This window comes from Natator depressus, chromosome 7 (assembly GCF_965152275.1).
Source record: "Natator depressus isolate rNatDep1 chromosome 7, rNatDep2.hap1, whole genome shotgun sequence".
Classification (NCBI taxonomy): Eukaryota; Metazoa; Chordata; order Testudines; family Cheloniidae; genus Natator; species Natator depressus.
Window position 1 is genome coordinate 54,863,475 of NC_134240.1, and position 26,251 is coordinate 54,889,725.

Here is a 26,251-nt window from a genome sequence, read left to right on the forward strand (position 1 = left end):
GCAATGGAAAAGTGGCCTGACTTTGTCCAGGGCAATTCCCAGGCAATTAAGACATTTCATTTCATAATCCCTTATAAAATAGTAGGGCAAAAATAATGAAATCCAGCATGAGCACCTGACTAAGAAACCAGAGAGGGGTTTGATCCAAAGACCATTTAAGTCAAAGAGAGCCATTCCACTGCTATGACTAGGCCCTTAGAAAGGAAGGATGGCCTTGTGACTTAGGCACTTGTCCACCCGGACTCAGGAGAGCTGAGCTAATTCCCAGCTCTGCCACTGACTTCCTATGTGACCTTGGGCAAATCACTTGACATCTTCTTTATGTTTCTGCTCCTCAGCAATAAAAAGGGGATAATACTCCCTTTTTATGCCTTCTCTGTTTAGACCCTGATTCAGGAAAGCCCTTAAGCACATGCTTAGCTTTAAGCATGTGCTAAGTCCTGTTGACTTCAATGGTGCTTAAAGTTAAGTAAAGCAAAACAAATGGTCTTAAAATTAATCACGTGCTTTCCTGCATGGGGATGTTTTCCTCAGTAAGGGTCTTGGACTGCAAGCTCTGCACAGAAAGGGATGTCTGTTATTAGGTGTTTGTGTGGTACCTAGAGCAACAGGGCCTTAATCTTAGATCGAGGTGCTACTGTAATACAAATAAATAATAATAATAATAATAATAATTTGGTTCCACTAAAAGATTATAAACCCTCTTGCTTTTTTAAAGAGAAATTTGCAGCTGTGCAACTCATTTGCTTTAAATTAAGAGCATGAAATAAATAACAAACACCTACACTGTTACAATTGGACTTGGAAAGATTAGATTTTTATCGGTAAATGTCGATTTTACTGCACACATACAAACCAACAAAAAAATACTTCCATTGATAATAGCAGAAATTTACAGATAGAGAAAGTAAGAACAATGCTGCTTGAGAACTTAGTAGGGTTTAATTTAAATGTATCTACTCTCGACATTTTAACACATCATGTTGCCATGTTGCCAACGGCATTAAAGCTTTAACTTTTTGAAATCAACGTCGACTGTCTTTAAATATTTATTGTCTGATGCCTCCAATAATTTCCCCAACTGTGAAAATTTAAATTGATAAATAAATGTTTAAAAATAGACATCAGTATTATCTCTCAAAATTATAATAAAACCAAAATCTGCCAAACATAGTTATAATAAAAATAACAAAAATTAAAATGAGAAATCAGGAAAATTGTATATATAATTAAACTGCTTTTGCTTGTTTTGTTTTCATTTTCAGGTTATTCTTTAGACTCTGAACTTAAAACAAATTATGCATATGCATCAACTAATAGCATTCTAAATTAGGGAAATGATCTTTGCCATTCAGATGACTGAAATGACCTGTTTGTATTTGCAAAGAAGGTAGAAGCTGTCTTAATAACTCTATCGCAATATGGCCAACCCCAAGCATTCAGAAATCACACGTCAGGCCCCTGAAAAATCATGAAATTTGCTTATTGATTATGAAATGTTAAAAGAATAATAATAAAATTTGGATTCTTTTTATTTACCTTCTGGTTTTTGAGATTTTAGGTTCCATTTTGGGTTCCATTTTCAAGCTTTTTTCCTTTAACTAAAATGACAAGCAACACACTTTTTAATATACAGGAGAGCTGGGATTCTCGCATAACCACTTGACACCAAGAGCTTTAAGAAAAACACCAAATATTGTGAGATTTGCAAGTTAGCTGCTCTAGGGGACCGCAGCCTGAGATATAGCCCTAGCTAGTAGCTGACTCCTATTTATGCCGCTGTCATGAATATGCAAGCAATGCCTATATTGCACTCTCAGCCACAGTCTAGGCTGAGTATCAGAACAAAGTTCTGAAAGGCTAACAACCAAGGGAAATACAAACCATCTCATCAAGTTAGAAATACATTCAGAATTCCCCATTCACCAGGAGTGGGGGCATTCAGTCTGTTATTGGGATAGGATTCTTTTTCCTGTTGGGTGGTCATTTTCCATTGCAAGTCTAATTCATCATCATGGCACCGACAGCTTTTTGTCTGGGTGGGGTTTTATTCCTATTTAAATCTAAGGAAATATGGGGGGGCAGTTAATATAATAGGTTTCGCACATTATTAACTGAAAATTCACCTCTGCTAGGCTGGTATGGTTCTAGATCCTGTACCATCCAGCTCTACTGGTGTCTAGGGCTTGGGGTCCTCTGGGGGGCTCCCCAAAGGTAATTACACACCTAAGTCCTGTTTTTAGGCACCACTGTGACCCACAAAACTCTCACTTAGCTGCCACCTACCCTGCAGGTGCCTAAACGTGCTCGTTGCCTAAACATTAGGAGTAAAAGGTCCCCCGGTGCCTGCGTTTCTGCCTCATTCTAGGTGTCCAGACACCTTTCTCTCACCTGTACTTCACAGCAAGTCACAAACCAGGGAAGATGAGCGTTCAGCCACCTAACTCATGTGCAGAGCCAGGTCTGTTAGGCATGCCCAGAGGCCACCTATCAATCAGCCCCCGCATACAAGGTCACACAATACAGCTCTGAGGAAGAAGGGGCAGGAGGTGCTCGCTCCCTCATAACCATTAGCCTGGGGTCAGGGAACTGAACCAGATGTAGGAGGCTCCTAGTTCAAGTCTCCCCTCTGCCTGATGAGGACAAGGAATCTTCCACGTCTCCAGTGAGTGCCCTAACCACTGGGTTACAGAGTCCTCCTAATGCTTTCTCTGGTGCAATGACCAGTTAATTATTTAAATAAAACAGAACAACTTCCATGGGAGATGCATATCAGAATAGCCCCCAGCCATGTGCAAAATGGCCCTACCCCAAAAAAATCCTGGAAGAGGCTCTATTGAGACCTGCCAACTTATGACACTCAGCAGTGCAGGAGGATTAGCTGCTCGGTCCCTTTCCCCAGCAAATCAGGGTCAGGTGAACTGGATAGAGCTTGGCTAGGGAAGGAAATGGGACTCCTTATTTCACACCCCATCATGTGGGGGAATAAACCAGATCTAACAGAGGCAGCACAAGAGACTGGGAGAATGGAGACTTCTGAATACACCCCCCCCCCCTTCTCCCTTCGAAGGGATGCTGAAATAAAAGGCAGAGGGAGCCTTGTGTGTGTTTTTATTATTATTATTTCTGATTAAAGAGGAATTCATTTCATCTCTGCCTCCTGCCAGGGGCTGAGGTGCCACCATTGAGGTTAACGGTGCGGAAGAATACAAAAAAATTTCATTGAGGAGGATTATAAAAGTTACTAGCTGGAACATTAACAGAAGAGTAACTTGTAAAAAATGCAATATTACAATATTCACAAGGACGGTAGAGCGTGGTAAAGCCATAAAATTCAACATTAAAATCTTCTACAGCCTAGCTAACCTAGTTAACAAACATTGTATTGGAACTACTTTTCTGCAGGGCTGAGGGATACGCTTGGCCCAGGCTGGAGTGCTGGGGCCAGCCGGGAGAGGAGGCAGCTGGTGGGGTGGGTGCTGGGGCTGGGTGGCCAGTGGGGTCCTGGGAGGGACGCTGTGGGGTGGGGTCGGTGTTTCTAACAGTGCATGGGGAAGGCGAGGGGGTGGGAAATGGCCTGATCTATGGATCCCACTTGGGCCAGGGCTCCAGCCCCACGGCATGACGTCTAAGGCGTGGCATGCAGCCGGGTGCTCGGTGGGGGGCAGAGGGGCACTAAGGATGCCCCAATTGAACATCAGAGGGACCCATTCCCCAGTCCCTCCAGGGGGCTCCTTACCCCGCCGCGCAGCGCCTTCGGTCGCACCGTCTGCCTCCCCCCTCCCCCCCCCCCGGTCTCTTTAAAGCCATTCCCCGGAGCTAATTGCACTTGTAGGGTTTGCCTAGCTCGTCCAATTTACCCCCGCCCCTCCCAAAGGTTACCCCGTGGTCCAAAGAAAACGTCCAGGCGGCCAGTTCGCTTCTGGTTGCGGGGATTGGGGGGCCGGTCGGGGTTGGGGTGGGTGTCTCCGGTCCCTTTGCAATGGGTTTTTCCCCTATCGAGGGTCCCTTTCCTCGGGGGATGATGCCCCCACCCAGGAGAAGGCTGGGGGGCAGCGGCTCAAGGGACGGGGAACCCCACTGTCCCCCCCGCCCCCCGCGGCTCCCGGCCTGCCCTGCTTCGCCAGGGCCATGCCCCAGGCCCCTCGGGGTGCGCGGATCTCCGGGCAGGGAGAACAAGGCACAGCTGTTGCAGGGGGGCGCGTGCCCGAGGAGGGTCGGGAGCCAGGTCTCGGCTGGAAAGGGTCATGGGAAGGGGGAAGAGGAGACGGAGATGCGGAAGAGTAGGGGTCCGGGTGGGGCAGAGAAGGGGAGGAAACCAAGCGTGCCAGGGGGTAGGAAGGTGAGGGTGGGATCTCTGCAGTGGGTCACCGCACGACCCATATGTCACCCTCCTCCCTGGAAATGGGACTGCAGCGATTACAAAGCCAGTGTCCACTACACACGTGGAGTCGGGAACCATGGGGCTTGAGCCCCAGAGCCACACGGCTCCAAGGTCTGGCAGGCAGGGCGGGCGAGCATCTGGGGACCCGGAAGTGGCACCAGGCCTGGCTATGCTCAGCCTTGAGTTATTTTGCTGGTGGCCACAGAGGGAATTATTATCTGAATGTGCTGGAAAGTGACTTTAAACCGTGAGGCCAGTTGTCTCCGCCCTAGTTGAATAGTTAGATCCACAAAAAAGTGGGATCTAGCCATTATAAAATGGATAGCCAAAGAAAGAAAGAAAGAAAAAGACAATGCAAATTGTATAGCGAAGGAAGAAATAGGAGGGGGAAGGATAGCTCAGTGGTTTGAGCATTGGCCTGCTAAACCCACTTTCCACAGTATGCATCCGATGAAGTGAGCTGTAGCTCACGAAAGCTTATGCTCAAATAAATTGGTTAGTCTCTAAGGTGCCACAAGTACTCCTGTTCTTTTTGCGAAATACAGACTAACACGGCTGTTACTCTGAAACCCAGGGTTGCGAGTTCAATCCTTGAGGGGGCCATTTGGGATCTGGGGCAGAAATTGGGGATTGGTCCTGCTTTGAGGGTTGGACTAGATGGCCTCCTGAGATCCCTTCCGAGCCTGGTATTCTATGAAAAGCAGTAATGCTGGAGTGGTTAGCCCACCTGTGCATTGTCTGATCAGCAAGGCGTATTAATGCCCTGGGTCACCCCGGTCCAATCTGCGCCTCTGGGTCATTTGGTTTCCCTCTTTGCGAGGAATATGGTGTTTACACAACAATTCCTCGGGGGTTCAGTGGGGGCCCTGCACTGATGCGGAGCCGATGAACTTCTTGTCATTCGCGCGGCTTGGGCAGTGATTTGTCCGATCCAGAGCAGCAAACCCAAAGCATCGATTCGTTTGATTTGTCGCCAGCCCGATGTGCCCAGATAAACGGCAGCCAATATATTTTGCAGCGCCGATTGAATTTTTCACGCCAAAGCAGTCGCGGTGTTTTAAAGGTTGCACGGAGGAAAATCAGGTTATTCTATTATTGTGTTATTCTATTACTGACTTTATTAAGCGTTATAATAATAATAATAATTAATTGAGAATTAATCGGGACAGTTCTGTTGTAAATACACCCAATTAAAGGGAAAGTACTCCGGCTGCTTCCAAAACTGTTACTGACAGTTGTGAACTGTTACGGCATGAGGCGAAACTTACTTCTCTTGCAATGGGGGGGGGGGGGGGCTTTCCCTGTTGTCTGTCGTTTTAATGTTGCTTGTGGCTGCATCTCTCTCTCTTCTCCGCTCTCTCTCCATTCTCAAGGCTGTTGAGATGCAAGAAGCAGGGAGTGTGAAAGGGCCAGAAGAAAGACAGAGGAAGAAGGGGGGCGGAGGGGGGGGGAGGAGGGAGAGAGAGAATTGCCATGAGCCGCTATGGAGTGAAATTCAGTTCCCTGGGGAGTTAGCAGACAGTTTGTGGAGATGTTACTCCAGAGTTTCAGACTATGATAAATATGATAATTTGTATAAAATTTGAATGGGTTCTTGTTTTCAGGGAGAATGCCTCTGATGATGAATGTTCATGATTTTCAGATAGATGGCTGATAAAAAGTGTATTGAATTGTTGAAAGCGATTTTAATTTTAATTCTCTACCTGCAGATGTCTGCTAATAATAATGTCTCCTACTAAAATAGGAAGGTGTCAGTTTAAGCAGCAGTATCTCGCTTCACTTCATCCTTCCTATCCCCAGACTGTGGCAACATTAACCTCTTCTTATAAAAAGGCACATAAAATTATTATAATTACAGAGTTATTAATTTTAAAAAGAGGGTTAGCAGGGTTTTTTATTATTATTAATAGAGCTCACACACTACCCCTCGAAGTAAATCCCTCTGTGAAATGATGGAACCGATTGCTAATTCTATTATTAGATATTGCCAAGGAATTGCCTTTCGGGTTTTTAATTAGAGCCATTGAAACCCAAAGAGGGTGGGGCTAATTATTTTTAACCCCCCCCCCCCGTTTGTTGTTATTTAAAAGCCACTGATAATTCTCCTGCACTCAGATTTCCACCAAAGGGGAAATACGGTATGAAGATCGCTGCGTTTGTAGGTTTTTCTCCCAACCAGCGTGTGGATTGCGTTAATTGGGTTCTGTGGGATCGCCTAGACAGGGGTAGTTGGGCCAGGGATGCCGCTTTGCACCCGCCTCCAAGGGCCTCTGATCTGGGCTGAAATTTCACGTCTAAAAGCCAACCAAACAAACAGGAAAAAAAAAACCCCCACCACAGCTCTGGTAACATGAAATCAATGACCTGGCAGTTACACTCCAATTAGCGCCTCCTGCGAAGCAGCCCTGAGCCAGTGCAAGAAAATCAAACACAACACAGAACTGACACTCTTCAAAGGGTCCAGCCCCCTGTCTGGGCAGCCCAGACACAGCCAGAAACTCTTTGGGTTCCTTACAAATAAGTTTGCGGGCAAAAAAAAAATGTATTTGCACACACATAAACACACAGAGAGACAGTATTCAGCGCTATCATATTTGGGGCTGTGGATTGAAAATGAATCCGTTTAAACCAACAAAGCAAGAATCAAGCCCACTCCGATCCCTGCGAGGTAGCCATCAAATAGACCACGATTGTAGTGTCCTTTGCAGGGCTATTCCCCCCACCCCCGCCGAAATGCACAGACAAATGTTACATTCATCAGAGGCTGAAATGTGGCGCTTGTGGTTCATTCAAAGTCGGATGATACAGGACAAGAGCTGGAGAAATTATTCAATATTGTGTGTTAGTATTTAGGGTGACAAACCCCTGAAACAGGAGTTTCTTTGAGAAATAGGAGTGTTGTTTTAGCAACAACAAAATCATCTTGCGAAAGAGTAAAGAATTGTGCAGATCGTCAATTCTTTATACGACGACATCAGGTTAATATTTTATATACACATGCCCAGAGAAAGCGATATCCATATAAACACACGGAGCTATATACACTTATGTCTATATACTTGTGTACCTTTCTGTATGTGTATGTGTGAAATATTAACGTGGTGTCTTAAAAATAATTGGTTATCTCCAATAATACATTTACATATTAAATGTTTTATATTTTATAGAGAATTGGTTACTTATATATTTCACTGGACACATATATACAGGTCTATCCAGAGAATCAGAGAACTGGTTAATACAACGAGTTAGAATTGATAATATAAAGAACAGTCATAGATAGTCATATACAAAGAATTGGTTATATATATATATATATATATATATATATATATATATTCTCAATTCTTTATATGACTAAAATAATATCCACAGCGATGAACATATGTATATGTTTGTATGCCGGTATGATATATAAACACACGTATATAGAAACATATGTCTTTATATAGATTCTCGAGTCTTTATATGACTATGTCGAACTATGTAGACAGGTTTCCACTCGGAATTAGAGCAGTTGTAGGTTTCTGACCACTGCCCCATCGAGGCAATTACCAGCAGGGTTCAGTTGTCTGGTCACCCTCAGCTCTGTATTCAGGGCAATTAGAGAGCAGGTACCGCTTCAGAAAAATGGGTATAGTAAGGGGGAAAGGAGTTCAAATTATTGTAAAAAAAAAAATGCACATAAACGATCCCAACAAAGTAGGGAAGCAGAAGCAGCTTGGCGTGCAAGGTTTCATACTGGAGCTGCTTCTGCTTTAGACCTCGGGATTAATCAAAGAAATCGGTGCATTTGATGAGGAGTTATTCCGCAGCTGAGCTCTGGAAAACTGCATCCCTGCTTTCTTTATACATTTTATTATTTTCAATTGGGTTGAAAAATTAGGAGTGTTTAGAAAAAAGAAATACACATTTCTTCTTCCAGCGGGCTGGAAAGCTTTTATTTATATTCCCCCTCTTCTTGCCTTTCCTTCCTTTTCTATTCCCCCACCTCCCCCTTCTTCCCTGTTTGGGAGGTGGGGGTGAGGGGGGGAGATGCATTTGAGAATGCCACAGAGTGGACTGGATGTTCATGTCCTAACTGATACTTGTTCCTGATTCTAGCCTCCCGCTCCAGCATTTGTTGTGCTGGTTTCGATTTAGAAGCCCAACTCTCTGCTTGGCCCCTCCGTGCCAATGGGTGCCAGAGAGATGAAGGTGGTACACTTCTGGCTAAGCATGTCAGCTTCCTTTTAAGTTTCCTTAAACTTCTCTCTCTCTCTCTCTAAAGGCTCGGGCAATGTCTCTGTGTCGGGGTGGGTGGGGAATCCCTCCAAGACTCTGCAAAACTTTAGTCTCAGGGCTTGCCAGCAGATTGAACTCCTGGCCTGGCGACAAATTATCCCTGCAGCCAGAGGTGCCCATCACACACCGCCCTTAGCAACTTTCTCTGCTGAAATGTGCTTCCACGGCTGGCAGCCGTTGGGCGGGTTGCTTTCTTTTGCTAATGCAGCTGGTTGTTTGTGCGGGACCGCGCTCAGAAGCTGCCCCAGTCACTTGGCTATGCTGGGGGTGCAGCAAAAGAGATCTTGGAAAGGGACACATGCCCAAGAGGCGAGTCCTGTCGCGCAGTTGCTAAATCCTGTCCTTGCTTGCACAGGGATCTCTTCGGAAACAAGGGAACTTTCCTATTGATTGGCTGGAGAAAAGCAAGGATTTTTTCCCTTCCTGCTGCATGGGAGTGGGTGGAGATCTTGAGCCAATTTGTCAGTTATTAAAGGACCCTGCCTGGACCTGGAGAGCTCAGGGGCATTTCTCATCTCAGCTCCAAATAGGAGAGAAAAAAATGGCAGTCAGCTATCTGTGATCATTGACTCGAGGGCACATTTCACATCATCTCTCAAATCTGCATTTTGTATGAAGTGGCCAAAACGTGTGCTGGGTGCCTAATTTTCTCTCCCTTATAGACGTTAAGGAGACTAATGAGAAATCGGCTTGAAATTAGCTTGTTCCCACCCCTGCAGCCTTTTCCCTCCCTGGGGGAGATTGGAACCCCCCCTTTATAGCAACTGGTTGAGAGCCGGCCGTAACAGGGTTAGGAGACAGACCTGAAACTTTCCTTTTCTCTGCAGCTCCCAGATCATAGCAGAGACACAAGGTGCTGGTCCTGGGATAAGGTGGCAGGCCCAGGAGTTAAATCCCCCCCCCCCCCCGCCTCTTACAGTCTCTAGTGATGTTCTTAGCCTCCCCCTAAACACAAAAATCTTTGTGGCTCTCCGAATATGCAGAGAGAGGCTTCACACAGCAGAGCTCAGCCAGTCCGGAGCGACGAGTGGGGGTATTATTACAATTATTTCTACTTATAATCATTTGTTTTCCTAGAGCATATCTAATCCTCCTCCATTCAAAGCAGACTGTCAGGGGAGGGTACACTGTATTTGGAACTTCTACAGTTCTCCACACCTCCAAACCTCCAAATCTTCTTTTCCCCGCTGGGAGGGGAGAATGGATTCCAGGCTATTGAACCTGCACGTGTGGTCACATAAACCACCGAGGGTGCAATCCCGGCTCCATTCAAACCAGCAGCGGGCCCGGATTTCATCCCTGCTCTTTTAGAAATCAGTTCCCTGTGGAAGCTGGCTGTTTATTCAGCTCTCTATTGGTTTTCAAACTGCTACCGCTACCAAGCTTATTTTTCCTCCTTGGGTGTGAGTCCCCTTGGGCAATGAACTTGTAGTAGAAACGGTATCAGATGCGGGGATCTCTGTGTTAGCCACCCAGTTCTGGCTCCGGAGAGAGGAGGCAAGCCACTGAGAAATACCAGACTGTGCCCCGCAATGTCCTCTGGGGGTTATATTCAAAAGCCGAAGGCTGTAGTCAGCTCAGACCAAACTTCCTGGCAAAGTTTTCTGGGAGTCATACAGGGCGTTCGATTATTGATTAGTATCATGTATTATTGTTTCGTTGTGGAGGGTGGAAGAGGGGAAATGGACTGGCATAGATATAAATGGGATCTCCAGCGCCGCAGAAGGACAGGAGCAAGGCCCGATTCCCTAATCAAATCCCCAGTTCCTCTAAGAACTGTCAGGGGGTCACTTTCTGGAAAAAAGGGAGCGTTAAACACCGTGTGTGTGTGTGTGTGTGTCCCTCCCAGGCGGGCGTGTGCACACACACACACACACACACACACACAAAGAATCCTAAACCGAAGAATAAAAATTCAAGCTAAAAAAAAGTGTGGCAAAAAAAATCTTAAACTTGAAAAACAATTTAAAACAGCGATTTAGGGGCTTCATAAAATCCCAGTGTAAAAACCACCTCGTCACGATGTGTGATAAATGTTGCCGCTTTTCCTTTCTCATGCTAATATCCACCAAGAGTTTGACTTGCCCTTAAAAAATCTCATCATGTCTCTGCTTCCCTCCTTCCTTTCTCTCTCCCCTCTTTCCCCTCATTCTCTTGGTTTGTCTTTTTCTTTCTTACTAATAAAATACTATAATCTATCTATTCACCCTCTTTTTCATTTTCTCATTCAGTTTGCCCCCTTTTTATTCTCTCCCTTTGTCTTTTGTTAGTAATATATAGATATATATCTATCTCCTGGTTTTTATCCTATCATTCACTTTTATCCTGCTCTTATGTTCTCCTTTTCCTTTCTTTTTCATGCTACTAAAATTTCCTCAATCTCTTTATATCTCTCCCTCCTCCTTTTGATTTTCTCTCTGTTTCCCCTTCCGTTTCTGCTAAGGACCTTAGCCCCAACAAATTCACACGGACAAATCCAGGCTATTAACTTTATAGTAGGTGTTTCCCTCCACCCATCCCAGGCCGTCCTTTACAGAGGGCAAACCCAGCCCACCCCAGCTAACAGCTCCTCACCTGGCAAACCCGATCTCTAGCGAGAAACTATTCAGAACCCACCCGGAAGAAAAGTAATAATAGTTCACCAAGCCATGTGCTTGCAACCTGCCCGCTTCCAGCAACTCCTCCTCACTTTCGTGCTCTGAGCAGCCACCTAGGGGAGTTTGATTGCATCTCAGAGCCACTTCGCTGGGTTTTGTTCTCGGCTGGGTGGGGGCTCTGTGTGGGGAGCGGCTGGGAATGGATCTTGATTTATCGCCGAGCTGCAGGGGGTGTCCAAAAATATCGCCCACACGTCCGTGCTCCAGAGGACCTGACCTGGGGGAGACACCGCAGAAGAGAGCTGCAGCCTGCAGGAGTTTCTGGGTGGGGAGTAGCTCCCCGCACGGGCCGGCTGCACTGCCCCCTCTGGTGAACGGATCTGCTCCCAGTGCAATGCCCGAGCGGAGTTACTGCGGGGGCTTTAGCCTGAAATAGCAACCGGCTAGGGCAAGCGTCCTCCTCCCAGTGCCTGGGTCAGAATTGACAGGCATCGGGTATTGCTTTCGGGAGGAAGTTTAACCCGCGGTTGTTTCAGAAGGGAGAAAAGTCTCCCTTTAGCAAGGATGGATAGAGCCGCTCCAACTGTGTGTGTGTGTGTGTGTGTGTGTGTGTGTGTGTGTGTGTGTGTGAGAGAGAGAGAGAGAGAGAGAGAGAGAGAGAGAGATGGTTAAAATTCCCTTTGCGAGGGCAGGTGTTTGAATTGCAAATGTTCTGAACAGTTTGGTTAATCATTTCCTGGAGCTCCAAACGATGATGCTAAAGATACCCCTCACCCCAGTACTGCAGCCTGGGCTGAATCCGCTCTGCTGTGCCTTCCAAATGGCCCTGCCCCACACACCCATTTACTCCGACTGCAACTTTAAACCCCGGCCCAGCCCGTTCGCTTTTTCGCTCCGCTGGGGCCCTGCCTTGCACCCAGCCATGTCACTTCACCTGTGTCCCATGCAAATCCCAGAATAACGCCCCTCAGAACTCCCAGACACTCGGCCCAGCCCAGATCCTGGCCCCAGGGGGTCTAGTCACTAATCCCTCAAGGAACAACGCACTGAAATCCCCCCAGGCCAGGCCAGGCCAAGCCCGGCCCAGTTCACCCAGTAACCTGGCCTGCCTTGCCCACATCCTGGTCCTGCCCCATGGCAGCTTCTCTACCTGTTCCCTACTCGCCCAGGTCCTGTGGGTCCCTATTCCCTGGCCTACCCCAGCCCGCATTGCAAACCACGTGCACCATCTCTGCATCTCCCTATAGCATCAGATGAGCATCCTCATCTACCCCACTTCTAAACCCAAGAGCCATCCTCTTGCGGACCCTCTACAGCCCCAAGCATCGCTATCCCTGAACCCTGGCGTTCCCCGCCCCGTCTCACTTCAACCCAAACCTCTGGCTCAGTCCCTGCCCCGCAGCTAATTCCAACCCAGCCCAGTCCCGGCCAACCCAGCCCATGCATGAAGCCGGCCCAGCGCTAATCTCACAGCAAATCAGCTACAGTTGGATCCCAGCGCAGTTTCACCCCCAACGGACTCCTCATCCAACCTCCCCCATCCCACTCCTGCTCTAGGTGGGACCTACTGCAAACGTGGACCCCGTTCCCACCCGTTCCCTCTGCAATGACAAAATCCCGCAGTTCCAGTCTGACAGTGCCCAGGAGCACCCCCTTCTTCCTTGCTACCCCCATCACACCAAACACCACCCCAGCGGCAGGTTCACACACAGCCCCTGAACCAGAGGGAATCCCAAACCACTCTGCTCCAGCAAGCCTTATTCCAAACGCAAGCTCCTCTCAATCTACCCCTTAGCCTGGGCAGTCAGTGCCCAACCCACCTTAAAGGATCAATGGCAACCCCAGCACCCAGCTAACCTCCCTGCACCCCTGTACCAGCTCACCCCACTTCTAAACCCGGAGCCCATCCACTCCAGTCCCCTCCACCAGGCCAGCCCGAAGGCGCCTGTCCAAAGCAGCGCCTGTCCCAAGCCAGCGCTCACCCCCAGCTACCTTCCTCCTCCGACACTCCCTGCTCAGTGTCCGGGGAAAGCACCCGGAGGAGGTGGGGAGAGTGAGCCCTGGTTTGTGGAGCCTGGTTGCTAAAAGACATTGGACTAATCGGTAGGCAATGGCAGGAAAACGGAACGGTCTCGGCTTCCTGGCGATTCTCTACAGGAAAACAGGCGAGAAGCCTGCATTTTCATTCTACACCAAAATGTACCAGCCCCACCCCAAGGAAGCCCGTTGCTTGTGACAGTGTTGCCTGTTGCAGTGAAATCTTTCTTGACCTATGGAGAAGGTGATTTGTGCCATCACCCCCTGTCTCCTCTATTTCTTTAAATGTTGGCTCTGTGATTTATTTCCTAAAACGACCAGAGTCAGCTGGTGATCTGAGCCCGGAACTAAGGAGCAGATTTCTCCAAGAGGGGGTTTTATGAACTGAATTATCGCAGTTATAGGAATGAGTGCCAGGTGCTCACACTTTGCAGGGGAGAGTCGCTTCTCTCTCGCTGCACTTCCCTGGGAACTTTCTCTTCTAGAGTTAACTATTAACTGCTGGAAAGCTAGCAATTTTCTTCGGAATGTAAACTATTTCCTTTATACGGGAGATAGACGGAGTGATTGATTAATCTGAAAATAGATATTAAAATTAAATCTGGCTAATATGTGTGTTCATTTTAGATATACCTCGCCCAAAGAAATACAAATATAGATCTATGCAGACCACAGGAAAAGAAATTAATTCATGCATTCAAAGTGATTCTCTCTTTTATTTGTGTTTGCAGGGCGGTATTTTAATTGTTTAATATGTGCACTTACTAATGTAATTATGTACTATAGGAGATTATGTACTGCATGCATGTTATGACTTTTAAACCAAACTTTGTACTTTGGGATAATTTAAGCATTAGACCCAGATGTACAAACATTCTTTCCTTAACCTGTGTATTAGATCATTTTAACATTAGCTTTATATTTAAAACAATATACATTTAGATAGATAAATAGATGTTTATAATACATTTTAAAGAAAAAGACTATGTATAAACGTATACAGAATATGTGTGTGTGTACTGTTTGTTGCCTATATAGGGATAAAATATAGAGAATATATATAGTTCGTGTGTCTTTTTCTAGCATCTAACTATATATTTACACGCATATCGATTTGAATGTACATATATAGATATAGATATATACATTCAAATCGATATGCGTATATATATATATACACACACACACATACATACACTATGTGGAAGTATATGCATGTATATAGTCAATCTAACTAGATATTTACACACATATAGATGTGAATGTGCACAGCGTGTAAATATATATATAGTGTAAATATCTAGTTAGATTGTATATACACATGCATATACTTTTACTTACACGTACTATGCATAAATATATACGTGTGTACCCTGGATGTTCATATAGGAAGAAAATAAATGATACAGCAGGTGTGTCTATATTTCTAGATTCTAATTACTGGTATATCCGTTTAGCAAATATAGCTGATATTTCTGTGTGTGTACATACATAGGTACACACACGTACACATACGTGTCTGGCACTCAGGGATTTACGGAAATTATTTCGGTAAGCACTTTTGCTTTTTGTTTAAGAACAAAGGATCCGTGCCCCCTTGCCTGACCCCAATAGGAAATGTTACATCCCGGAAATCTGGGAAGAGAGCGATCAACATCAATCCGGATCCTTCCATGTGTTGCTTTTATCCCTCCGCCAATCCCGCTCTAATTAAATGGTGCCTATTTGAATGAAGAGGAAGAAGGGTTCTTTGCAGAGAAGCGCCCAGCCCCACGCTGCACCTGAGACACGCGCGGGGCTCTGCTCCCCGGTCCTTGCCCAGCAACGAGCTGGGACTGCCCCGGTATACAGCACAGCCCCACAGCCCCGGGCATGCGGAGACACCGCACGGGTCTCCCTGCGATACTTGGAGCCCCTCTCTCCCCCAGCCAGGGTTGGCACAAGGACCCCCCCCCCCGCGCGCTTGTCGTCCCACTCTGCCTACCTTTCTCCATTGCTCACTCTCTGGTTCCCTCTCCCTCCTGTCCCACCCCTCGCTCTTCTCCTGCCCCCGTTCGCTGTGTCTCTCCCTCGCCCTTTTATTTTCTTTGCTCCCGCTATTTTTTCTCTTTCATCCCCCTGATTTTCTCTTTCTCTCTGCCCTCGCCCTGGGATCTCCCCCTGCCCCTGTTAGCCTCTCTTTCTCTCCCCCTTTCTCTCTCTCATTCCCCACAGGCTCCCTTTCCCTTCCCCTGCGTTATTGCTGTTTCCCCATCTCCCCCCAAGTACCCCAACACACACCACACCCCCCTCCCCGTTTGTTTGTCGGGGGGCCCGGACAATGCCCGCGGTGTGCGAAGTTCTAACTGGTTTGTGTCAGGCAGTTCTTTCTCACTCCGATGTAGCCTGGCGTGACGGATTAAACATCAACTAGTTAAATAAAAATTAATATCAACTGCCTCCAAACTTCTAATGTCATGTTGTTTATAACTAATGAACTGATTAGGGGATAAACACATCAGGAAGACATTTCTGCTTCCCTGCTCTTTTGAGAGAGGTTTGCAGAACTCAAAGTAAATCTCCCAAAGTCCCTTTTGCTGTGTTTTCCCCCCACACTAGCTGGGGAGGGGTATCCTTCGGCGGCTGTTGGGGGCAGGATTGGAGGAATCCGGGGTGCGCGTGTGTGTTGGGGGGAGGTATTTGGAATTATTTAACTATCTCCCCGTGGAGGCATGTTTCAAAGCAGCGATTCTGCTTTGCTCGGAGCAGGATTCTGCCCGGGTGAGGGAGCTGGTGAATTTCACTAGACAATAACACAAAGTAGCCTTTGTGATGATGACTTCGGAAAATAATCATTCCTGCCATCACTGACTTCTTATTGTCTCCTATTTTAATATTTAAAGGGCAACTTTTTTCTTTGCTTGAAGCTACAATCGATTATTTTTAACTGTGATGAAACCAGCGTCTCATTCCACCCCTATATTTTATACAATCATCTACTTCGCTGCATTTGGTCCCCCTGTATCTGCTGTTAACATTTTCCTAAAGACTTTAGGGAAAAAACAACAACTCAGCCTCATTGTGGGGGAAAACAATCCCAAGCTTTTAAATACTGTTTGCCCAGTACTGTCGGCCCTGACAAGACAATAATAATAGGGGACGCTTTTTAAAACCAATTTAGCAAATGCAGAAATGCAATTTTAATGAAGAATCGATAGGAGAATGGTTCATTTTCCCTGGGACTCCTTGTTGGAGCTGAGAGAGATTTTCAATCAATGCAAGGATGGAGGGGGCAAGCGAAAGAGAGAAAGAAAAACATTCGCTCGGGGGTGTCTTTACCCCTGGGGATTTTTCTTCACCGCTCTTAGGCTTTGAAACCGTGAGGTCTTTAGCAGGGCTTCCAACATGGGACAATCGGATATAGATAGCTAGGTAGATGGGTGATTTAAAACCTCTCGCTGAAACACACAGCCAAAACTCCATCATACCAGACAGAGACTTTACAAAACTGCCTGCATATGTACCCAAAGTGAGCTTCTCCCGCTAAACGAGCGAGCCCCAGGATGTCTGGAGACTGAAGGGGCAGGGTAGCCCCTCAGGCCAGCCTCCAGAGATGGCCATCTGTTTAGATGAGCTGCATTGAACCCCGTCCTCCTTGTCCACTTCCCAGCCTCCCCACCCCCTTTCTCTCCGGCCGGGAAACCTGCCTGGCACCACGCCGCCTTCCCTTCGCTTGCACCCAGTTCTCTCCCCTCCCCCGCTGGCCCAGCACCCTCCCTGTAAACTTCCAGGAAGTTCCTCCGCAGCCCTGCCTCACCTCGCGCCCCTGTCCCTGCCCAGCCCCGCTGCCGGGGTCAGGTGAGTCCCGCTGCACTTTGAGAAGCGGCAGCGCTGCATTGGCGTCGGGTGTTATTTGTTTCCCCCTCCTTCGCGCCTGCCCCGGCTCAGTGGAGCGGCGGCTCCCTCTCCGGGGCTGGCTCTTTCTGTGTGTGCGCCGGGCGGCGGGGTGCGCGCTCTTATCGAAACCGTTTAGTTGTGGGTGGTTGCGCCTAGATCCTGCGAGTCCGCGGGGGAAAGCGGGACACCCAAGCGGGGAGGAGGCGCAGCAAGCCAAGGCCGCGGCGGATCTCCTGGGCTGCAGCCGTCCCGGGGAGACGGACCATTAGGCAAAGGATCCATGGCTCAGAGCTCAGGGAGAGCAGGTAAGGGGGCGGGGGCGAGAGGGTGCAGTGAGGGGGCGAGCCCTGAATATTCAGGAGGGAGGGGATGAGCCAGTCACCCCAACTCCCTCCCTTGGCAGGAGGCAGCCGCCTCACCGCCTGGGCCTCCTCTCCTCCACCAGGTCCCCCAACACTTCCATCCCACCTGCTAAATACCCCTCCCCCCGCACACTTCCTACAGCCTCCGCGCTTCAGACCACGTCAGGCTTGGTTTCTCACCTTGTTTAGAGTGGGTGCTTTGCAGGCAACCCGCAAGAGAACGTCCAGATGGGTGTGAGAGACATACACGCCTCCACTGTGTCTGTGTGTGTGTGTGTGTGTGACACATGCATGCACTTTGTGTGTGTGTGTGTGTGAGAGAGAGAGAGATACATGCATTGTGTGTGGCTGGCACACATGCAGTCCGTGTGTGTGATATGCATGTACTGTGTGTGTCTGTGACATGCATTGTGTGTGTGTGACTGTGCGTGCAAAATGCATGCATTGTGTGTGGCTGGCATGCATTCACTCTGTGTGGGTGTGTGTGACATGCATGCACCGTTTGTGTGACATGCACTCTGTGTGTGTGAGTCTGTGACATGCAGTGTGTGTATGTGTGTGTGTGTGAGACAGAGAGAGAGAGATGCATGCATTGTGTGTGGCTGGCACACATGCACTCCGTGTGTGTGACATGTATGTACTGTGTGTGTGTGACATGCATGCACGCTGTGTATGTCTGTGACATGCATTGTGTGTGTGTGACTGTGCGTGCAAAATGTATGGATTGTGTGTGGCTGGCATGCATTCACTCTGTGTGTGTGTGACATGCATGCACTGTTTGTGGAACATGCACTCTGTGTGAGTCTGTGACATGCAGTGTGTGTGTGTGCTTGTGTGTGTGTGCTCAGCACACTGTCTGGGCTCCTCGTATTTACCCTCGCTCGCTCTCCCCTTCCCAGTCTAGCTGGCTGCATCTGTAGCAAACTGAACCCCCGCCCTACCCAGTAAATAATTTTACTTCTGAAACTTCTACTTTTCCTAGCACGAGTTTTGTCCCGTCTGGAGAAGGTTAAAGTCATTGTATCCAACTCCTCTCGGACGCTTTTCCCGTGGGCTGCTTGGTGCGTGTGTTGGGTTTCCCGCGTGTGTTGAAGATTGTTTGCGCCTTGCCAGTGGGAGTGTGGGGTGTGAGGAGCGAGCAGTTCTCGCGTGTGTGTGTTGTGAGCCCTGAGTGTGCTGAGCTTGTTGTGAGTCAGTGCATTGGTTTCGGGGAGCGGCATTGGAGAGTCCAGGTCTCAGCGCTGGGATCTGGAGCTCGGAACAGGGATTGCGAGGTTTACACTGGGAGCTAATCATTTGGCTTCATTTAGCTACTTCACATCCACCTCCTGCCCCCAAACCATGCCGTGACAGGGAAATCTTCCTTTCCCATTGACGGGGTTTTTTTGTTTTTGTTTTTTGTTTGTTTGTTTATTTTATTTAATTTTTTATTTTTTACTGATTTGCAAACAAAGCTTCAAATAACCCCTTCTGTGCAGGAGAATTTCCTCGGGGCTCCTGACCGGCTGATCACGGGCTAGGCGCACAATTGTGCAGTTTGATTCTTTCAAATTACATCTAGAGCTGGGGGTTTTAATTTCATTGTGAAAAACAGAACCCGAATTGAGGTTTATGTGACAAACCTTGCAGTGCACCAGAGCTGACTCGTTTGCTGTCTTAGCGTCTAGCTGCTGCTAAGAGCCAGGATTTGGGGGGGGGGTTAGGGGGGGAGGATTCCATGTTACGTTTGGTAACTAATGTTTGTTGCTATGATTTTCTTTTGCCGTTTCTGATCGAGTCATAAAATGCAATATCCACGAGCTAGGAACCTGGGAATGCGGGCGCGCATGTATACAGATCTAGGCAGAGAGATAGAGAGATATATATACATACATATGCACACACCCCTGTGGCAGGTCTAGTACATATATATGAGTAGGATTATATATAGCCATAATATAGGTACGTTCATTGTGCATATATAGTGGATTTGATTGTGAATATATACCCTGTGTTCCTTTTCCCTTCTGTGTTTTTAAAGGGTCTGCCGAAGTCCCTTTGCATCTGAGGTTTAAGTAGGGAGATCAATAGCAAACAGTTGTAATGATCTAATTAATTATGGCAAAATTAAAAGCGAGTAGAAAATCAATCTCTGATGGTGTTGAAGATGGAATTAAATTGATAGTCCATCTGTTCACCTCCTAGACCGTATAAATATGCAACCCAAGGACGGAGCTAATGGGATCAGGCTGCCTGGGAGACTTTCTCTCTCTCTCTCTCTCTCAATCTCAATCTCTCTCTTCTTTTTTACTTCTCTCCTTTCTGAAGTGCAAACCTGTAAAATCAGCCTCCGCTGCGCTTTCCCCTCTGCTCTGTGTTTACACCGCACATTAGAGACTCGCAAAAGTGGCTTTTGCCCCACCACCAAAACCAGCACCAACCGCCACCGTCCCTGAGTGTAAAAAAATAAATCTCGGTTTTCAGGGTGAAACCACGTGCAATAATATGAATTTTCTCGTTCGCTCCCCTTTATTAAGACAGGCGGCCGGGTTATTGTTATTATTGTGTATTATTTCTTTATTTAGCTATTAGTACCCAGGTTTCTCGGGAACCTCGCGCTCTGTTTTAAGGGTCCTTTTGACTGGCTCAGCTTTGAGAAAAGTGATCAGTTCCTTTAGCACTATTAGTCTGAAATGGCATGTGAGTGCTTCCCTGGAGGGAGGCGAGGCGGGCAGGAAGGGACTATGCAGATAGTTGTTGTCTGATTTTGTTCTGGCCATAGGGAGTAACCTGGAAATGTAGCCAGTTAGGGGGCTTCACAACCCATAACTGCCCCGTCACCCACCCTCTCCCACCTCCACCACATACCTGCACCTGTCCCAGCTCCGCCATCCTCCGCCAAAGGGGCCGCTCGCCTGGCTGGGAACTTCTTGTGGCTTCCTACAGCTACACAAATATTCACAACATTTGTTTTGTTTCGCATTAGCAGCGTCATTTCAAAGAAAGGAGACCCGATGTCACGGCTACATTACAGAGCGAGCATCGAAGTCCTACGACACAATCCCGTATGCTCTACGTTTACCCGTTTCTTTTAAAAAAATAATAAAGCCACTATCCCCCCCCCCCCATTTCCCCTCTGATTTGTATATGTGGAGAGCGTAGCACCAGGAGAGAGAGCAACCAACCCACCTAGGATGGATTGCCAGCTTGGAGGAGTTTGGTAGCTTCCTGGCCCCCTTTTAATTATGAAAAATGAAACCTTGGGGCTGCAGTTCACTTTGAAATTAACCGAACAAAACCGATGATGTTTATTCCCCGGGTTAGAGTTGCGTGGCGTGGGGTAGGGAGAGGGGGTGTAGTTTAAATAAGTGCAGGCTAAATATAAATAAAATAACGAGGGGAATTTACAGGCCCTGTTCTAATCGCGTGTGTATACACACACACACTCACAAAATATTCGCCACTGAGCTATCTCACTAAAGTGTACTAATTTAACTACATGGGAGGCTTAGAGACTCATCCTGAAGGCTCCACTTCGGGAATTCTCTCTCCTTTTCATCCCCGCCCCCCCTGTTTTCTTTCTTTCCCTTCTGTTCTTCTGTGTCCCCCTTTCTAACACCCGGCTTGTTTCCCACCGGCCAGGGCTTTATACTGGCTCCCCAAACCTTTGCCTCGCCTGAGATCTCATTCTGGTTTTGGCTGGGAGATCCTTGTACTTATTTTTAAGCTCAGGATCTGAATGCTTCTCAGGACATGCCTCGAGGAGGGGGGAAAGGGGTCTGGCTGCTATTTGAGGACAGTTTCCTTCTAACTTCGCCGTCCCCACTCACTTACCCACCCACCCAGAGAGGTACCCTGGAGGCGCTATCACCAATCGGATTTATTAATTGGTGTATTGAAAAGGATTGATTGGCATTTCCTAATGGAAAGTACAACCTAGTTTTCTGCCGGACGCTGCGCTCCCGGCTATCCCTTAATAAAGGAGCCCTGGAGGCGAAAGGTAGATTTTCATTTAAAGTGGCCCCGACCTCAATATCATCGAGTAGATACATTTTAAACACACAAACACACACTCTAAATTAGAGCTAATTTAATTAGAAACCAAACCTGGGCATACATGTGTATTCGCCCCCAAAGAATGAATGCCGCAGTCTTCCCCCTCAGCCTGGTCAATTAAAGATTTCTTTCGGTTAATCACAATTCATATAATTTTTTAAATTATTGATTCTGTATATTGTTAACAAAATCCACAGGGGCTGTTTTGTTTGCCCACTTTGGGGTGGCAAACCTGCGTGTCAGAAATTAACTGATCCCCTGCTGGTTGTTTCTCTCCCTCCCTCCCTCCCTCCCTCCCAGAGAAAGGATACGCTTACAAAGAAAAGTTTGCATAGAAGTAGAAGGTTGTAATTCTGAACTTACAGGTAGTGAACGAGTCGGGAGCGGCAGATTTGGGAGTCCGGCCGGTCAGGATCACACACACACACACGCACACACACACACACACACACAGCGAGAGGCTTATCGATTGGTGACGTTTTGTTTGCAAACCTCAGAGAGAGGAGAACGGAGGGAAGGGAGCAGGATGGCAAAGGAGAGGAGCGGCAGGCGAGGTGGGCAAAACCTTCCGCTGCTCAGTGGAGATCCTTTCTTCCTTTGCCTGGCTCTCTCTAGCCCCGCTGGTTTTTCCCCCGATGTCTCTCTCGCTTCTCTGATCCTGCAGAGGCAAAGGGGGGATGGAAAGGGTTGATACCTGCTTACAGTTTAGATCTGGGGAGCCGGAGTCTGCCCCCCTCATCCTTCCCTGCCTGCTTTCATCCAGTCACTCCTTTTGGGGGGGTTCGTTTCTCTTTCCTCTCTCTCTTTCCCCTTCCCCCCCGCTCTGTAAATTCTCCTTCCCTTTCCCAGTGGCTCTGATTAAATCCGTTCTCGCCTGCTTCTCTCGACTCCCCTCTCTCACAGTCCTGTCCTCGGAGTCACTAGAACTGCGAGCCCGTTAGCAGCTGATGCTAAAGATGAATGACTCTCGCTGCCACTCTTTTTAATTAGGCGTCAGACTCGGGCTTTCGCTCTGACCGGTGGTGGGAATCGTCACCTTCAAAAAAATAAAGACGATCGAAAATCGCCATTTCTCGCTGCTTTCCCAGAAGGAAAGTGGGGGCTCCCCCAGAAACTTACGGCCCGTTTGTGCCCGGACCCTGAAAATGCCCCCATATGCAAATACACTCCCTAGACCGGAGCCCCTGACTGCTCCTGGCAAATTTCCCCAAGCCCTCTCCTCACCTGCGTCTCCCTCACTGGGGAGGGGGATCCCTTTGTTGGTTCATTTTCATTCTTTGTTCATTTGCGAAACTGGGCCTTCCTTCCCCAAAGAAACTCCCCCTCAGATCCCCTCTGGTTATAAACCCAGCCAGTTCCGAAACGGGACCGGGGGGGCGGGGGAGAAAAAGTGTGGAGGGGGGGTGGGGGAGCGGCAGGGTTACAAAGAGACTGGAAAGAGCTGCTAGAAATGCCACATTTTGAAACTTTCTTTCTTTCGGATGGATTCATTTACCTAAAGAATTGGCCTTTACGTAGCTCTGAAAGAAAGAAAGAAAGAAAGAAAGAAAGAAAGAAAGAAAGAAAGAAAGAAAGAAAGAAAGAAAGAAAGAAAGAAAGAAAGAAAGAAAGAAAGAAAGAAAGGAGAGCAGTTACTGGGAAATATGTTACTTTCTTACGAGTGTGAAGAAGTCTCCACCAAACTTGCTCGCCTGGCCCTGTAACATGGGGAGCCGGCTGTGGTGCCGGACGCAGTCGCTGCCTTTCTGTCCTCAGGTCTCTTTGTGCGATGATTTTTGGAAATGAATTCCAGGCAGTTATTACCCACCTCGGCCCCTGGGACTGCTGGAATTACCCTTTCCAGGGACTTTAATGGGAGAGCGAAGGGGTTTTCGCTGATCCGCAGCACTTTTCGCTCTCTCCCCGTTTTATGGGTGCATTATAGTGGGGTTATAGAAATGGGTTTGTGTGTGTGAGAACTGTAAATCCGAGCATTTGCAAATGCCCCTAAGGCAAACTAGCCTTGGACGGGCAGAGAGAGAACCAGAGACGAAGGGGAGAGAGGGAGGGTCTCCCCTTAACGCTGATTAAAAGGAGACTTTAAAAAGCGTCTAATTCAGTCATCTGGAGTTTTATGGAGAAATTAGAGGAGGACAAAAAATATCCCCAGCAGGGGAAAAAAATCCCAGGCCCTACCCCTACCTCCTGCCCGGAGCAAAGGGAAACCTAGCACAGGCTGGCTTTATGGCTCCCAGAGCTCCATACCAAAATCAAGATACATTTGGACCCAGTTTGTCTGGGACAACCGAGCAGTGTCCACCTCTCTCTCTCCCCGCACATACTTATAAGAAGCACCCTCCGTCCTCCCTATATCCCCAGGGGAAGAAGAAATGAACTAGGATTTCAAATATTTTGATATTCAGGGGAAATATAAGAGATCCGGCAGGGTTTTATCCCTACATCTCCAGATGCCACAGCTTTGGGACTGTGGGTATGCTGTCTGCCTCTGCATGCATGTGTGCTGTATGTATGTGCAGCAAGGGGTCTGTCTAGATGCATGCAAGTTTGCAGTCTGTTTGCAGGTATGTCTGGTATTTGTAAACATTTCACCGCAGTCATGATAAGTACACACAAGATCACAGTCAGCATACCTCTCACATGCATGTGATGTCTGCATGCATGTTTGCCATCTGTTCGTGTGCCGGTGTATTGGTGGTGTGTTTGCATGAATGTTTGCAGTCCATCTGCGTGCATGCACCGTGACGAAGTGCACACATGCATGAATATTTACAGTCCGTCTGTACACACGTGTGTTTGGTGGTGTATGAGCATGGTACTATTATCTGCAGACTGTATGTTGATGGACGTTTGCAGCCTGTGTGTCTGCGCGTTGGTGGTGTGCCTGCATGCATGTATCTCTGCTCTCTAGATGCACGCTCAGGAGGGGGTTATATCCATGCACGCAAGTTTGCATTAAGGCTGTCCGTATGTCCATGGCCTGGGAGGCTACTTGCTGTGTTTTTTCAGCCCTGGCCAGGGTCTGCGTCCAGCTCTGGCCGGCCCAGTGCGTTAAGAGGTGGCTTTGTTGCAGAAGTGTCTCTCCACAATGTTGGCTCTCCTCCTCCCCCCCCCCCCCCCCCCCGCCCAATGAGGCTGTAAAAGGTCTCCGGCTTGTCTCGTTTTTGTGGCAAACGCTCTCTTGTAAAGAGGAGAGGTTAAAGTGTCGGTTACTGAATAAAGAGCAGCACACGTGGGCTATTACCATTCAGGGCAAACAAATGCAGAGAGGGGAAAGCCAGCGGTAGCAGCGGCAGGCAGAGCAAAGGAGCAGAGCAAAGCCCCTTCCTTCCTTTTCTGCCCAGTGCCAGGATGCCCAAGAAGCCTGTCCCCCAGACATGGAACCCACCCATGAGTCACAAAAGAGAGAAAGAGAGAGGGGGTCTTAGATGGGAGGGGGGAAGAAAAAGAAAGAAAGTAGCTTTAGGGGGAATGTGCTGTGGAGTGTGAAATTGCAGCCCATGGTGCTCCATATTGTACCAGAAGCTCTCCAAAAAACTCATCCTCCAACGTGACCAGAGGTGCTTAGAGAGAGGGGGGCTCGGAGACACACGGGGGAAGGGCCGAGACAAATATTGGGCTTTTTAAATTGTTCGTTTGAAGATAACTTTATTTCAAAAGGGAAGGGGGAAAAGCAGTGGCCTCGTGTCTCCCCGATGCATCGATTTCGGGGTGTGAGTGAGAGAGCTCCAGGGACTTTAACCAGCAACCCACCCCCCCAATTCCTCTCCCAGGGCTCCTTCTCTGCTCCAGCTCCCCTGAAGTCCGGAGTCCTCCCTTTGAGCCGCCCTTAAATTTCGGAATTTCTTGAATGCAATCCTCTCCCTACCCCCACCCCCCCAAAAAAAATCCCCCGAGGGCAGCTCCCTAGTTGGGTTGTTGGGAAGAAAGAGGAGTAAGCAGATAAACGAAAAGTTTTGGGTTTGGGAGTTCTCACACACCCCTCCCCAGCGTGTGTGAGGGGGATACGGGCCGGGGTGGGGGGTATCAAGGACAGATCCAAGGTGTATCCCCATCCCTACCCCCTCAACTCAGACTCTAACTCGGGGGATCAAATCCAAGTAGCCACCCAATGGTTCCATAAACCCTCAAACACCTCACCTTGAGGCAACCCCCTTCCTCCAAATTGATTCTCTCCCCAGAAGCAACCTACAGGATCGGGTTTTCTTCTTCCTTGGGAATAAGGTTCTTGACCCTCCTTTTCCCACTTGGGGTGAAAGGAGTTTGCAGAGTTTGGGAAGGGAGGGAGGGTAGTCAGGGTGGATTTTAATGTAAAATCATAAAGCGTGTGTGTGTGTGTGTGCGCGCGTAGGCCCCCCGAAATAAACCACCTAACAACGAAGGGTATTTACAATGACTCATTTCACAAGCCTGCAAAAAGAAAAGTTGATTTTGTGGCGCTCGGGAACTAGCAACATTTTTCGATAACATAAATATGAGAATTGTCCCCACAACAAGCCGATTCCGTAGCAGTAGATTCGGCGCCTTTCCAACCCTAGAGCCGTATATACAACGACGAGACAACATGGGTGCGGGCTATGGGTTTGGACGTAAGGATCCCAGTCAAAACTATTTTTTAAAATAGGCCCGAATCTTCAAAAGAACTGGACAAAAAGGCTCCGGTCATGAGTCCCACCCTC

At 47.9% G+C, this 26,251-nt stretch overlaps 1 long non-coding RNA gene across 3 annotated transcripts; it reads right to left on the minus strand.

The window, feature by feature from the left end:
• Positions 1-9,652: 9,652 nt before the first annotated feature.
• On the minus strand, positions 9,653-24,606 carry LOC141990822 (uncharacterized). 3 transcript variants are annotated; one of them, XR_012640271.1, is made up of 4 exons: positions 24,206-24,606; positions 21,939-22,233; positions 20,388-20,465; positions 9,653-11,542 (listed from the first exon to the last, which is right to left on the minus strand). It is a non-coding gene; the product is annotated as an uncharacterized LOC141990822 (long non-coding RNA). The 3 variants fall into 3 exon arrangements; XR_012640272.1 differs by lacking the exon at positions 24,206-24,606 and adding an exon at positions 23,234-23,733; XR_012640270.1 differs by lacking the exon at positions 24,206-24,606 and adding an exon at positions 22,800-22,892.
• Between the last annotated feature and the right edge of the window lie 1,645 nt (positions 24,607-26,251).